General features: G+C 41.7%; 1 protein-coding gene across 2 annotated transcripts in view; it reads left to right on the top strand.

Moving 5' to 3' along the window:
• The window catches only part of LOC124772690 (transcription initiation factor TFIID subunit 3-like), a 68,898-nt gene that overhangs the window by 30,429 nt on the left and 25,205 nt on the right, over positions 1-13,264 (top strand). The window contains exon 1 of one of the 2 annotated variants that reach the window (XM_047249342.1): positions 12,540-12,942. The exons of the other annotated variant lie outside the window; for it this stretch is intronic. The gene's annotated coding sequence lies outside the window, so the exon portion shown is untranslated. Of the gene's footprint in view, positions 1-12,539; positions 12,943-13,264 lie in introns of those variants that run through there. 2 annotated transcript variants of the gene reach the window in all.

The following is a 13,264-nucleotide window of genomic DNA, read 5'->3' as shown; positions in this document are numbered from 1 at the left end:
CAGCTACTGGGCCTGATCGGATCCACTGTCAGATGATTAAACATCTCTCATCTGACTACAAGCAACATATCCTCGTCATCTTCAAGCAGATCTAGTGCAGTGGTGTCTTTCCATTGCAGTGGCGAGAGAGCACCATCATTCCGGTGCTCTAATCTGGTACAAACCCACTTGATGTGGATAGCTATCGGCCCATCAGCCTCACCAACATTCTTTGTAAGCTGCTGGAATGTATGGTGTGTCGGTGGTTGGGTTGGGTCCTGGAGTCACGTGGCCAACTGGCTCCATGTCAGGGCGGCTTCTGCCAGGGTCGCTCTACCACTGATAATATTGCGTCCCTCGAGTCTGCCATCCGAACAGCCTTTTCCGGATGCCAACACCTGGTTGCTGTCTTTTTAGACTTAGGTAAAGCATACGAAACGACCTGGCAGCATCATATCCTTGACAAATTGTATGAGTGGTGTCTCCGGGGCCTGCTCCCGCTTCCTGTCGTCCCTTGCTTTTCGTGTCCAAGTTGGTGCCTCCCATAGTTTCATCCATATCCAGGAGAATGGAGTCCCGCAGGGCTCTGTATTGAGTCTCTCTCTATTTTTAGTGGCCATTAATGGTCTAGCAGCAGCTGTCGGGTCCTCTGTCTTGCCTTCTCTGTATGCAGACAACTTCTGCATTTCATACTGCTGCTCCAGTACTGGTGTTGCTGAGCGACGCCTATAGGGAGCCATCCACAAGGCACAGTCATGGGCTCTAGCTCTTGACTTCAGTTTTCTGCCATGAAGACGTGTGTCATGCATTTATGTCGGCATCTTACCGTTCATCCAGAACCAGCATTTTACCTTAATAATGATCCACTCACTGTAGTGGAGACATCGATTCTTAGGTCTTTTTTTCGACGCTCGTTTGACTTGGCTTCCTCGTCTTCGTCAGCTTAAACGGAAGTGTTGGCAGCACCTCAATGCCTTCTGCTGCGCTGCGTGAGCAACACCAACTGGGGTGCAGATCGCTCCACGCTGCTGCAGCTTTACAGAGCCCTTGTTCAATCCAGTCTTGACTATGGTTCGGCGGTGCCCTCAGCATTACGTTTGCTCGACCCATTGCATCGTTGTGGAGTTTGACTAGCGACAGGAGGTCTTAGAACGATTCCGGTGACGGGCATACTGGTGGAGGCTGGAGTCCGTCGATTGAAGATCAGAGTGCACAACTGCTTGCCAGTGACATTGTACACATTCATAGGTCTCCTGAACATCTGAATTAACGTCTCCATCTCTCGCCCACGGCAGTCCATCTCCCGCATTGGCAGCCCAGGTCGGGGCTATGATTGCTGTTTGCGTGCGGTTCCTTCTCTCTGAACTGGAGTCCTTTCCTTTATCACTTCTACTTGCGGTCTGTTCATACACCTCCATGGTGTACGCCTCGGCCGCAGCTTCGTCTGGACCTTTTGCGTGGCCCTAAGGACTCCGTTAACCCTGCCGCTCTCCGCTGTCACCTCCTCTTGATTTTTGATGTGTTCCGTGACTCTGATTATGTTCATGGAGTACATATTGAACAGCACTCCATCCCACATGGCTGCAGTGTTTTCACTGCAGAGCTGGCGGCCATATCTCGTGCTCGTGAGCTCAACCGCTCGTGCCCTGGCGCGTCATTTCTCCTGTGTTCTGACTCGTTGAGCAGCCTACAAGCTATCGACCAGTGCTACCCTTGCCATCATCTGGTAGTGTCCATACAAGAGTCCATCTATGCTCTGGAACGGTCCCGCCGTTCAGTGGTGTTTGTGTGTACCCCAGCACATGTCGGAATCCCTGGTAACAAACTTGCCGACAGGCGACGTGGAAACCACTTCTGGAGATGGGCACCTCTGAAGCTGACCTGCATTCTGTCTTACGCCACAGGGTTTACCGGCTTTGGGAGACGGAATGGCGTAACAGTACATACAGCAAACTGCGTGTCATTAAGGAGACTGCGAATGTGTGGAAGTCTTCATCGCAGTCCGCTCGCAGGGAGTCAGTTGTCCTCTGCCGGCTCGGCATTGGCCGTACATGGCTAACGCATGGGTACCTACTCCATCGCAAGGACCCACCTGTGTCGCTGTGGTTCCCAAATGACAGTCGTCCACCTCTTGCTGGACTGCCCAGTTTTAGCTGCTCTGCGGCAGACTTTTAACTTTCTCAGCACCTTGCTTTCAGTGTTGGGCGACAATGCCTCAACAGCAACTTTAGTTTTATGTTTTATCGGTGAGAGTGGGTTTTATACTTCTATGTAGATTTTAGCGCATGTCCTTTGTTCCTCTGTGTCCTCCACCCTAGTGCTTTTCGGGTGGAGGTTTTAATGTGTTGCAGAGTGTCTGGCTTCTCCTTTTTATTCTCATGGTCGGCCAGCCACTGTAATCTGCTTTATTGTTTTACTCTGTTCTGTTTCTAGCGTCTCCCTGTTGTTTTCTAGTCCTCATTCGTTCCTTTTAGTGTTCTTGCCTTTCCTTCGTTCTTGTGATTTTTCCTTTCTTTCCGTTTTGTGTTATATGTCTTGTCCATTTTATTTTCACACTTCTGGCATTGATTTATTAGGAACAAGGGACTGATGACCTTGTAGTTTGGTACCCCCCCTCCCCCTCTTTTAAACCAACCAACCAACCAACTAACTAACTTTTTGCTCTCTGCAGGGGTTAACAATTATTTTGTGAATATGTGTGTGGTGAGCATGAAGCGCTGAGGCATGTACATCTACATCGGTACTCTGCAAGCCACCACATGCTGCGTGACAGAGGGTACCCTGTACCACTACTGGTGATCATTTCCTTTCCTGTTCCACTTGCAAATAGAGTGAGGGGAAAAATGGTTGTCTGTGTGCCTCCATATGAGCCCTAATGTCTCATACCTTATCTTTGTGGACCTTAAGCTCTATATGTTGGTGGCAATACAATCGTTCAGCAGTTAGCTTCAAATGCTGGTTTTTTTTAATTTTCTCAGTAGTGTTTCTCGAAAAGAATGTCGCCTACTCTACAGGGATTCCCATTTGAGTTCCTGAAGCATCTCACTTAATGTGTTCTTTGAACCTACAGGTAATAAATCTGGCAGTCCACCTCTGAATTGCTTCAATGTCTTCCTTTATTGGTACAGGTCCCAAACACTTGAACAGTACTCGAGAATAGGTCACACCAGCATCCTGTATGTGGGTCTCCTTTGAAGGTGAACCACTCTTTCCCAAAAATATTCCCAATAAACTGAAGTCAACCATTCACCTTCCCTACCACAGTTCTCACAAGTTTGTTCCATCTCGTATCGCTTTGCAAGGTTATGCTCAGATATTTAAACAATTTGACTGTGTCAAGCAGGACGCTAGTAATACTGTATCCGAACATCACAGGTTTGATCTCCCTACTCATTCACATTAACTTACATTTTTCCACATTTGGGGCTAGCTGCCATTCATCATACAAACTGGAAATTTTGTCAAAGTCTTCTTATATCATCCTACAGTCACTCAACTTCGACACCCTACCGTACAACACGGCATTGTCAACAAGCAACCACAGTTTGTCGCCCACCCTAGCCTGTAAATTATTTATGTGTATAGAGAACAACAGCAGTCCTATCACACTTCCCTGGGACACTCCTGACAACACCCTTGTCTCTGATTAACATTCGCCGTCGAGGACAACATACTGGGTTCTGTTATTTAAGAAGTCTTCAAGCCAGTTACATATCTGTGAACTTATACCATATGCTAGTAGCTTTGTTAACAGCCAGCAGTGGGGCATCATGTCAAATGCTTTCTGGAAATCTAGAAATATGGAATTTGCCTGTTCCCTTCATCCAAAGTTCTCAGTAGATCATATGAAAAAAGAACAAGGTGAATTTGGCATGAGTGATGCTTTCTAAAGCCATGCTTATTTGTGGACATAAACTTCTCAGCCTCAAGAAGGTTTATTATATTCAAACTGAGAATATGTTCAAGGATTTTGCAGCAAACAGAAATTATGGATATTGGTCTGTAATTTTGTGGGTCCGTTCTTTCATCCTTATTACTTGAGTCACCTGCACTTTTCTCCACTTGCTTGGGACTTCGTGCTGAGTGAGAGATTCATGATGAATGAAAGCTTCTATCTGGACCAGGTAATTTATTTGCTTTTAAATCTTTTGGTTGTTTCTCTATGCCAGTAATGTGAATTACTATGTCATCCACACGGGAGGCTGTCCACTGTCAAATGACATTAAGTTTGTATGATTCTCCTGTGTGAATGATTTCTTGAACATCGAATTTAAAACTTAAGCTTTTGTTTCGCTATCTTCAAATGCCGCACCAGTTGGTCAACTAGCGACTGAATGGAAGCGTTAGACCCGCATAGCGATTTTACGTAAGACCAGAATTTTCTCGGGCTCTCTTGCAAGATCTTTTGTTAAGATTTGACAGTGGTAGTTGTTCTATGCTTCATGCGTAGATCTTTTCACAGATGCGTGAATCTCTACTAATTTCCACTTGTCATTTGTGTGTTCCCTTTTGAACAGAGTGCATCAGCCTGCACTTCCACAGCATCCTCCATGTTTCGTTATTAAACTATGGTGGGTATTTTCCATTCTTTGTCCACTTAAACAAGGCACAAAACTCTCCAGACCACAATTTATAATGTGTTAAAACTTAGCCCGTAATTCCTCTACATCCGTCGTACTGGAACTAAGTAATGCCAATTCACTGTCTAAGTGAGATGCTAATAACTGATTATCTGCTATATCTAGCAGACACACACTCCTAACCTTCTTGACTGCTTTATTAATTTTCATAATCATAGTTTCTGTAATGACATAATGATCGCTAATCCCTGTTTCTGTACCAGCATTGTTTATAAGGTCCAGCATATTTGTAGCTACCAGGTCTAAAGCCATCGGCATACAGGACTAGGCAGCTAACGTTGATATGCACGCAGAGGGATATCCCACGTCACAAGACATGCCCCGCTGGCACGCAGCATGACCTGGTGGATGTGATTTTGCACTCCTGCACTCTCCATCAGCAGTTGTTGGATTTATTTGGCTCACGAACCATACAGCTTGTTCACAAAAATGAATGCGCCTAGAATTCCGACCTTAGCTCTGTTAAAACAAACATTTCCTTTCCTGGCTGTATGACAGTCATGTTCTGTGGTATACATAAATAAAAGTTTTGATATCCATGAATATGTAACAAAACAAAAATGGATGCATGTCCACTCGGGAAAGACATCGGCTTATGAAAGTTCACCAAATCAGACACACTCACTTCTGACAGTGAGTGCACTTACATCACAGAAATTATTTCTGTTAATTTTGTATCAAACTCCCACAACTCTCTGGAAAATGTGGAGGTGAAAAATAAAAATGGATGTAGTGGGGCATGTACCCATGTCCTGTCCAAACTACTGCTGGTTCTTTGTCACAGTGCCTCAACCAACAATGCTAAGTTGAAGCACGCCTTATGTATATCACCTTTTTTTGTATTTTATTCGGAGAAATGTTGTTGATTCTTAATTATATAATATATCATAATAACAATGTTTTCACCCATCTATAACTTGAAAATAACTAAATATGAAAATTCTTTAACCACCAGTATGACTTTACGGCCATTTTATTATAGCAACTCTTACCAATAATGAGTCATCTCGAGACATTCAATATGCTGGTGCTTAGAAACAGCATATATTCATAGGAGGTAATGTATAACATAAAACACATCAAATGTGGGCTTCCTGCTGAACACGGCATGAACACGGCTTTCTGCTTGTCATAGGGAGCGCTGTTGCTTCCTTTCGGTTCTACTTTACATGACAAGTTGCTGAAATATCACAGAACTTATTGTGTGTTTCACGTGACGAAATGCTTCTCAATGAGAAGTAACAGAAAGTGACATAACAAAACTCGTTCAGTGCCACGTCAATGTTACATAACTCATCCCGTGTGCCAATGACTTAAAGATATTCTCATTATGTGCGGGCTGCTGAGCTAGCTGCTCAAGACAGTTTTCAGAAAACGTGTTCAGAAGTATTTCACAAGACTGTCTTTTTGGTGCTTGAGCCTACTATCTGACTGCACCTCCTCTCGTAATCCATCTGTAGGACACCTTCCCTGTCAGCAACCTGGCTTTTCTTTTGGACACAGAATAAGCTTACTTTTCTTTCTTACTGTCTTTTCCACATCTGTTGACTAACTTACATTTGGTCCCCATAACCAGTTTGACCTCCAGTTTTATAGTAGTGCGTATCAGGTATGTTGTGACACACATTCCACTCACTATGCAATTCTGTCTTGATCTCATTTTTTGTGAAAAGTCTAGTTAGGTGCTAAAGATTAAACACATTAGCCAGGCTGTTGTAGGGTGGTCATCAGGTACCTGCAGTTGTAGCACCCTCACAACAGGTGGAACAAATTGTTGGTGCAAGAGCTGCATTCCCTCACCCAATGCACATAAAGGATCCCAGTCTTAATTGGGGTATGGATGCTCAAAGCACTGGTTACAGTGCCAGACAGCCATTGCTGTGACAGTGTGTGGCCCATAGCAAGAGTCTTTGCTCAGAGTGGGTGACACCATTGCAGATGATCCACAATGAAAAGTATCAAACTTTGTATGCTGGCAGCTGCAAGACCCCAGCAGCCTCACCAGGCTGAACATATCTGTGAAATGCAGAAATGTGAAAGTTCAAAAGGTCGAAGTAAATTCAATAAAGGTGAAGAGAAATGTGTCCTCAATACCTAGTTGGTCCTCAAACTGATGGGAGGTTCTTTTTTACTGCAAAGTCATTATTCTTTGTTAAAAATATTGAAGAAAAATTTGTGGAAGTAGCATCCATTAGCAAAATGCAAAGTGGGAGCATCCTTATTAAATCAGCAACAAGTGATCAGTCACAGACACTGCTCTCCTGCGCGCGCGCACACACACATACACACACACACACACACACACACACACACACACAGGGTATTATTTTTCATCAAGATCTCACCTTACAGACATTTGAAGAACTGCACAACAAACTTCACAGAATGTATCATCCGTTATGTTTGACATATCCGATGGGGCCAGAGGATAGCAGAGTGTATCAGAGAGCCATTGTATTACCTGAAAAGATCAGAGTAATGGCTTGCCAATCTGATGTAAAACTATACTCTCCATCGCTCCATGTTCTTGTTTTGGACACATCTCACTGCAACAATACCTGTATGTGGTGACAGCAGATGGTTGAAGTAACAGAACATTCCATGTGTCCAACTGCCAATATACAAAGGCCATCCAGAAAACAAAGAACATTCGGTATTCCAAGATACTCATTAAAATAATAATAATAATCCCCGTGGAGGCCCGGGAAAAGAATAGGCCTCCGGTATGTTCTGCCAGTCGTAAAAGGCGACGAAAAGAACAAACCACTAATAGGGTGTGTGATTAGTTGGTTCAGGACAGAACTAAAGAAGCCTCGGACAAGCGCCATCATGGTCGGGGACGACGCTTGAACCCTGTGCCCGCCCACAATGGTAACGACACTGCTAGCCAACTGGAAAATGATTTAAATCCAAATAGAGGTGTTTTGTAGGATATGCTTCCTGCAACCACCATAGAAGGAAAACAAAGACAGAGCATGAGATGGTCAGATGAAGTTAACCGACACCTCATGTTCTGTTATTACCAATCAACAAACCTAGGAACCAACACAACTGGATACATATCACAAGTATACACAACATTTATTACCAGATACCCAGAATTAAAATTTTTAACAGAACGTCTAGCTGATCAGATTCATGTAATAATCAAAAATAACAGGATACCCCAGTCAGAATTAGAAAACATCAAACAACAAGTACAACAAATACTGGAACAAAATAATGTGCAATCAGAAGAAGAAGAAAATACAGTAATGGACTCAAACATCCCAGAGCAAACAAACAAAGACCAACACGCATCAATTAAACAATCAGAGGAAAACGAAATCTTAAGACAGCCACCAGAACAAGCACAAATAGAACACGAAGTGACACACATGTTAGATATAGAAGAGAAATTTCAGCTGACATATATAGAATACAAAGACACAAATACAGACATTAGACCATTCTTGCATAGACTGCCAAATAACCCAAAAATCGAAACAACAATAAAAACTATCAACACAATCATACACAACAAAATAAATGAAAACATAACTATGGAAGAGTTACTACTACTGGTTTATATAGGAGCACTCAATACACTAAATATACACACTAGGCAGAGATCAGAACCAACCAACACACAGAAGAAACCCACAAAACCAGCATGGCAACACAGGCTACAGATCAGAACAGAAAAACTGAGAAAAGACATCGGACAGCTAACACAATTTATAAGAAATAAAATGTCAGAAAAAAAAACGAAAAAGGTTAGGTAAAATCTCACATCAAGAAGCGATAGAGCAATTAGATGAAAAGAAGCAGAAATTACAAGCATTGGCCAAACGACTTAGAAGATACAAAACAAGTGAAAATAGAAGGAAACAAAACCAAAAATTCAACACAAACCAAAAGAAATTTTACCAGACAATAGATAACACACACATTAAAATAGACAATCCACCAAACATAACAGACATGGAACACTTCTGGAGCAACATATGGTCAAACCCGGTACAACATAACAAGCATGCACGGTGGATACAAGCAGAAACAGACACCTACCAGATGATACCACAAATGCCTGAAGTGATAATCTTGCAACATGAAGTCACCCAAGCAATTAATTCTACTCACAGTTGGGAAGCCCCTGGAAAAGATAAAATAGCAAATTTCTGGCTAAAGAAGTTCACCTCAACACATTCACATCTAACTAAATTATTTAACAGTTACATTGCAGACCCATACACATTCCCTGATACACTTACACATGGAATAACTTATCTGAAACTTAAAGATCAAGCAGACACAGCAAACCCAGCTTAAATATCGTCCCATAACATGCCTACCAACAATATACAAAATATTAACTTCAGTCATTACACAGAAATTAATGACACAACACAGAACAAAATTATAAATGAAGAACAAAAAGGCTGCTGCAAAGGAGCAAGAGGATGTAAAGAGCAACTGATAATAGATGCAGAGGTGACAAATCAAGCTAAAACTAAACAAAGGTCGCTACACTACGCATACATTGATTACCAAAAAGCTTTTGATAGTGTACCCCACTCATGGTTACTACAAATATTGGAAATATACAAAGTAGATCCTAAATTGGTACAGTTCCTAAACATAGTAATGAAAAATTGGAAAACTGCACCTAATATCCAAACAAATTCAAATAATATCACATCACAGCCTGTACAGATTAAGCATGGAATGTACCAAGGAGACTCATTAAGTCCTTTCTGGTTCTGCCTTGCTCTGAACCCACTATCCAACATGCTAAATAATACAAATTATGGCTATAATATTACTGGAACATACCCACACAAAATCACACATTTGCTATACATGGATGATCTAAAACTACTGGCAGCAACAAATCAGCAACTCAACCAATTACTAAAGGTAACAGAAGTATTCAGCAATGATATAAATATGGCTTTTGGAACAGACAAATGTAAGAAAAATAGCATAGTCAAGGGAAAACACACTAAACAAGAAGATTACATATTGGATAACCACAGCGACTGCATAGAAGCAATGGAAAAAACAGATGCCTATAAATATCTAGGATACAGACAAAAAAAAGGAATAGATAATACAAATATTAAAGAAGAACTAAAAGAAAAATATAGACAAAGACTAACAAAAATACTGAAAACAGAATTGACAGCAAGAAACAAGACAAAAGCTATAAATACTTATGCTATACCAATATCGACCCACTCATTTGGTGTAGTGAAATGGAGTAACACAGACCTAGAAGCACTCAATACACTTACACGATCTCAATGCCACAAATATAGAATACATCACATACATTCAGCAACAGAAAGATTCACATTAAGCAGAAAGGAAGGAGGAAGGGGATTTATCGACATAAAAAACCTACATTATGGACAGGTAGACAATTTAAGAAAATTCTTTATAGAACAAACAGAAACGAGCAAAATGCACAAAGCAATCACTCAAATAAATACATCGGCTACACCATTGCAATTTCATAACCACTTCTACAACCCTTTAGATCACATAACGTCAACAGATACGAAGAAAGTAAATTGGAAAAAGAAAACACTACATGGCAAGCACCCGTATCATATAACACAGCCACACAGTGATCAAGACGCATCCAACACATGGCTAAGAAAAGGCAATATATACAGTAAGACGGAGGGATTCATGATTGCGATACAGGATCAAACAATAAACACCAGATGTTACAGCAAGCATATTATTAAAGATCCCAATACCACAACAGATAAATACAGACTTTGCAAACAACAAATAGAAACAGTAGATCACATAACAAGCGGATGTTCAGTACTAGCAAATACAGAATACCCCAGAAGACATGACAATGTAGCAAAAATAATACATCAACAACTTGCCATACAACATAAACTAATAAAACAACACGTTCCCACATACAAGTATGCACCACAAAATGTACTGGAGAATGATGAATACAAATTATACTGGAACAGAACCATTATAACAGATAAAACACCACCACGTAACAAACCTGACATCATTCTCACCAATAAAAAGAAGAAATTAACACAACTAATCAAAATATCCATACCCAATACAACAAAATACAGAAGAAAACAGGAGAAAAAATTGAAAAATACATCCAACTGGCTGATTTTTGTGGCGGCGTTCGTAGCGACAAACAATTCGCTGTAGAAACGGCTTACGAAGTCACCGCCACACTTTTAATAGCGGGCCGACCGGTCCGCTGGAACAGTGAACAGAAAGATGAAAACCCAAACACTCTGATTAAATAAAAGTCGGTACTTATCTTTATTGATGAAGATACAGAAACACAATAGTGAACTCCGTGTCTACAGAGATCTGTCTAGTTCGAGTCGGAGCGGCTAGGTCAGCGTCGGCTGACGACAAACAACAACTCTGCTGCGATGAACACACAACTGACTAGCAAGTACACAATTCGGTGGCGAGTATACAACTGAGCGGCAAATACAGAACTGTCCTAGCGCTCGCGACTCCAGCGCTTAAGAAGCCAGAAGCCAGCGGTGGCGCGCGCAGACTTGCGGCGATTTCCTGTCTCGCTGGCGCTGCTTATGCGGACGGCGTCCGGACTTTGATGCTGCCAACCTTTTGGCAGCGGGCTCGGGTGGCATTACCGGCTAGGATATAACACTGATGAAGTCAAGGACATGTGGCATCAGGATAAAGTTGACATTATACCAATTATACTATCAACTACAGGAGTCATACCACCCAATATCCACCAGTACATCAACGCAATACAGCTACATCCAAACGTATATATAAAACTACAGAAATCTGTAATTATTGATACATGTTCAATTACCCGAAAGTTCCTAAATGCAATGTAATATATACCATACAGTTGAAAGGAAGTCACCCTTGATCAAGGTCCGCGTCACTTTTCATTGTTAACCAGACATAACGTCTGAGAAAGGAAGTAATAATAATAATAATAATAATAATAATAATAATACAGCATCTGAATGTACACGTGTTGGCACATACTTCATCTATTTCCCCTTGTAGTCACCTTTGAAGTAAGCCACTTGATGTACATTGGCACCAGTTTGTATATACCGTCTTCTTACCATGTGGCTGCCTTGCTGTTCGAACCAGTTCCATGTGCAAAACTTGTACCAGCAAAGTCCTACTTCAGTTTCGGAAACAGAAAAAAGTCAGTCAGTGCCAGGTCTGAACTGTAAAGAGGCTGCTCGATGTTCTACTGGAATTTCTCATGCAGTAGGCTTGTCCGTCAGGCAGCATGTGGAGGTGCACTGTTGTGCACTAGGAAAAACTCTTGCTAGAACTTGCCTGTTTGGCAGTTCTGAATAGCCTGACAGAAATATTAAAGAGTAGTACAGTATGCATCACTATTCATTGTTGTCTTGCAGGGTGTGAATTTACCAAGTAAGGACCCTTCACCATTCCAGAATATAGAATCCGTCAGTTTTTGAGTTGGTGCAGTTTGTTTAAACTTGATTGTCTTCTGTGGCGATTGAGGATGATGCCACACCAAAGACTGTTTCTTCATCGTGGGGGTGTTGTGAGAAGCCCATGTTCAATCTCCTGTAGCAGTATAGTCAATGAACATGTTGCCGTCTGTTTTATAATACGCCAAGAACACTAATGCAGCCCCCATCCCCCCAACTTTTTAGTTATTAATGAGCGTGCGAGTCACCCACTGTGCAAAGATATTTGTGGTATTCTAAGTAACAATTTCATGCGTGTGAATCATAGATTCTCTCGAATGATGCAATCTATGTTTTGTTTCAGTGCATCGGTGATGATGGAGGGTATTGAACATCGGTTCTCCCATTGTTAAACAGTATACACCATTTTCGGAGACGGGCTGCATTCTTACACCTTCGCAATAAGTGGTAACGAGTCTGTGGTGAATATCACAGGGTCTAATGTTTTCCACCTTCAAAAAAGGAATATCACCTTGCACTTCAGTTGGCGGGATTTGCATTTAGCACAGCCATGGTCACAGATATTTCTGCTCTTACCATGTGACAAGGTCCAATTTAACAACCACGTGTGGCAACTGTCCACTTCAGACTGACACCAGGATCCAATGAGCAGCTGCCACAAGACATGTGCACGAACTAGAAGTGCAAATGTTCTTTACTTTCTGAGTGGCCCTCATATATAAACTGAGGAGAGGAACATTCCCATAATTCTTTGAACTGTCTGATGCTAAAGAAAACAAGTTGCAGGAATAAAAAACCCTTGACTACCTTTTGCATTCTGAGGGCAAGAAAAATATGAATAATGCCATCCAGTTCAAATGACCATAAATGATGCAAACATGGTAAGTATGCCCCTGTCAGGTGGTCTGTAAATTGATACTGGTGGACATTTTTAGTGATAAAGTACCACACAATACAGCATTAGAGGCTGTGATTGTTTACACACAGACAACTACAGATTTTACTCTGTGTAATGCCTGTTTTTCTCCACACAGGGAGATGAAATAACAAGATATAGTTGAACTGATCTTGTCCGCTACCTCCACCTTTTCACCTTGGTGATCCCGTAACCCAGTGTGGGGTGGTAATAGAACATGTAATGAAAGTACTCTAGTTGAAGAAATAATCACAGACCTTCGCATACCTGTACTGCAAAATGGGTAA

The sequence above is a fragment of the Schistocerca piceifrons genome, chromosome 2 (genome assembly GCF_021461385.2).
Source record: "Schistocerca piceifrons isolate TAMUIC-IGC-003096 chromosome 2, iqSchPice1.1, whole genome shotgun sequence".
Lineage (NCBI taxonomy): Eukaryota > Metazoa > Arthropoda > Insecta > Orthoptera > Acrididae > Schistocerca > Schistocerca piceifrons.
Note: the sequence above shows the minus strand (reverse complement) of the source record. Positions and strands in the feature narration are given on the sequence as shown.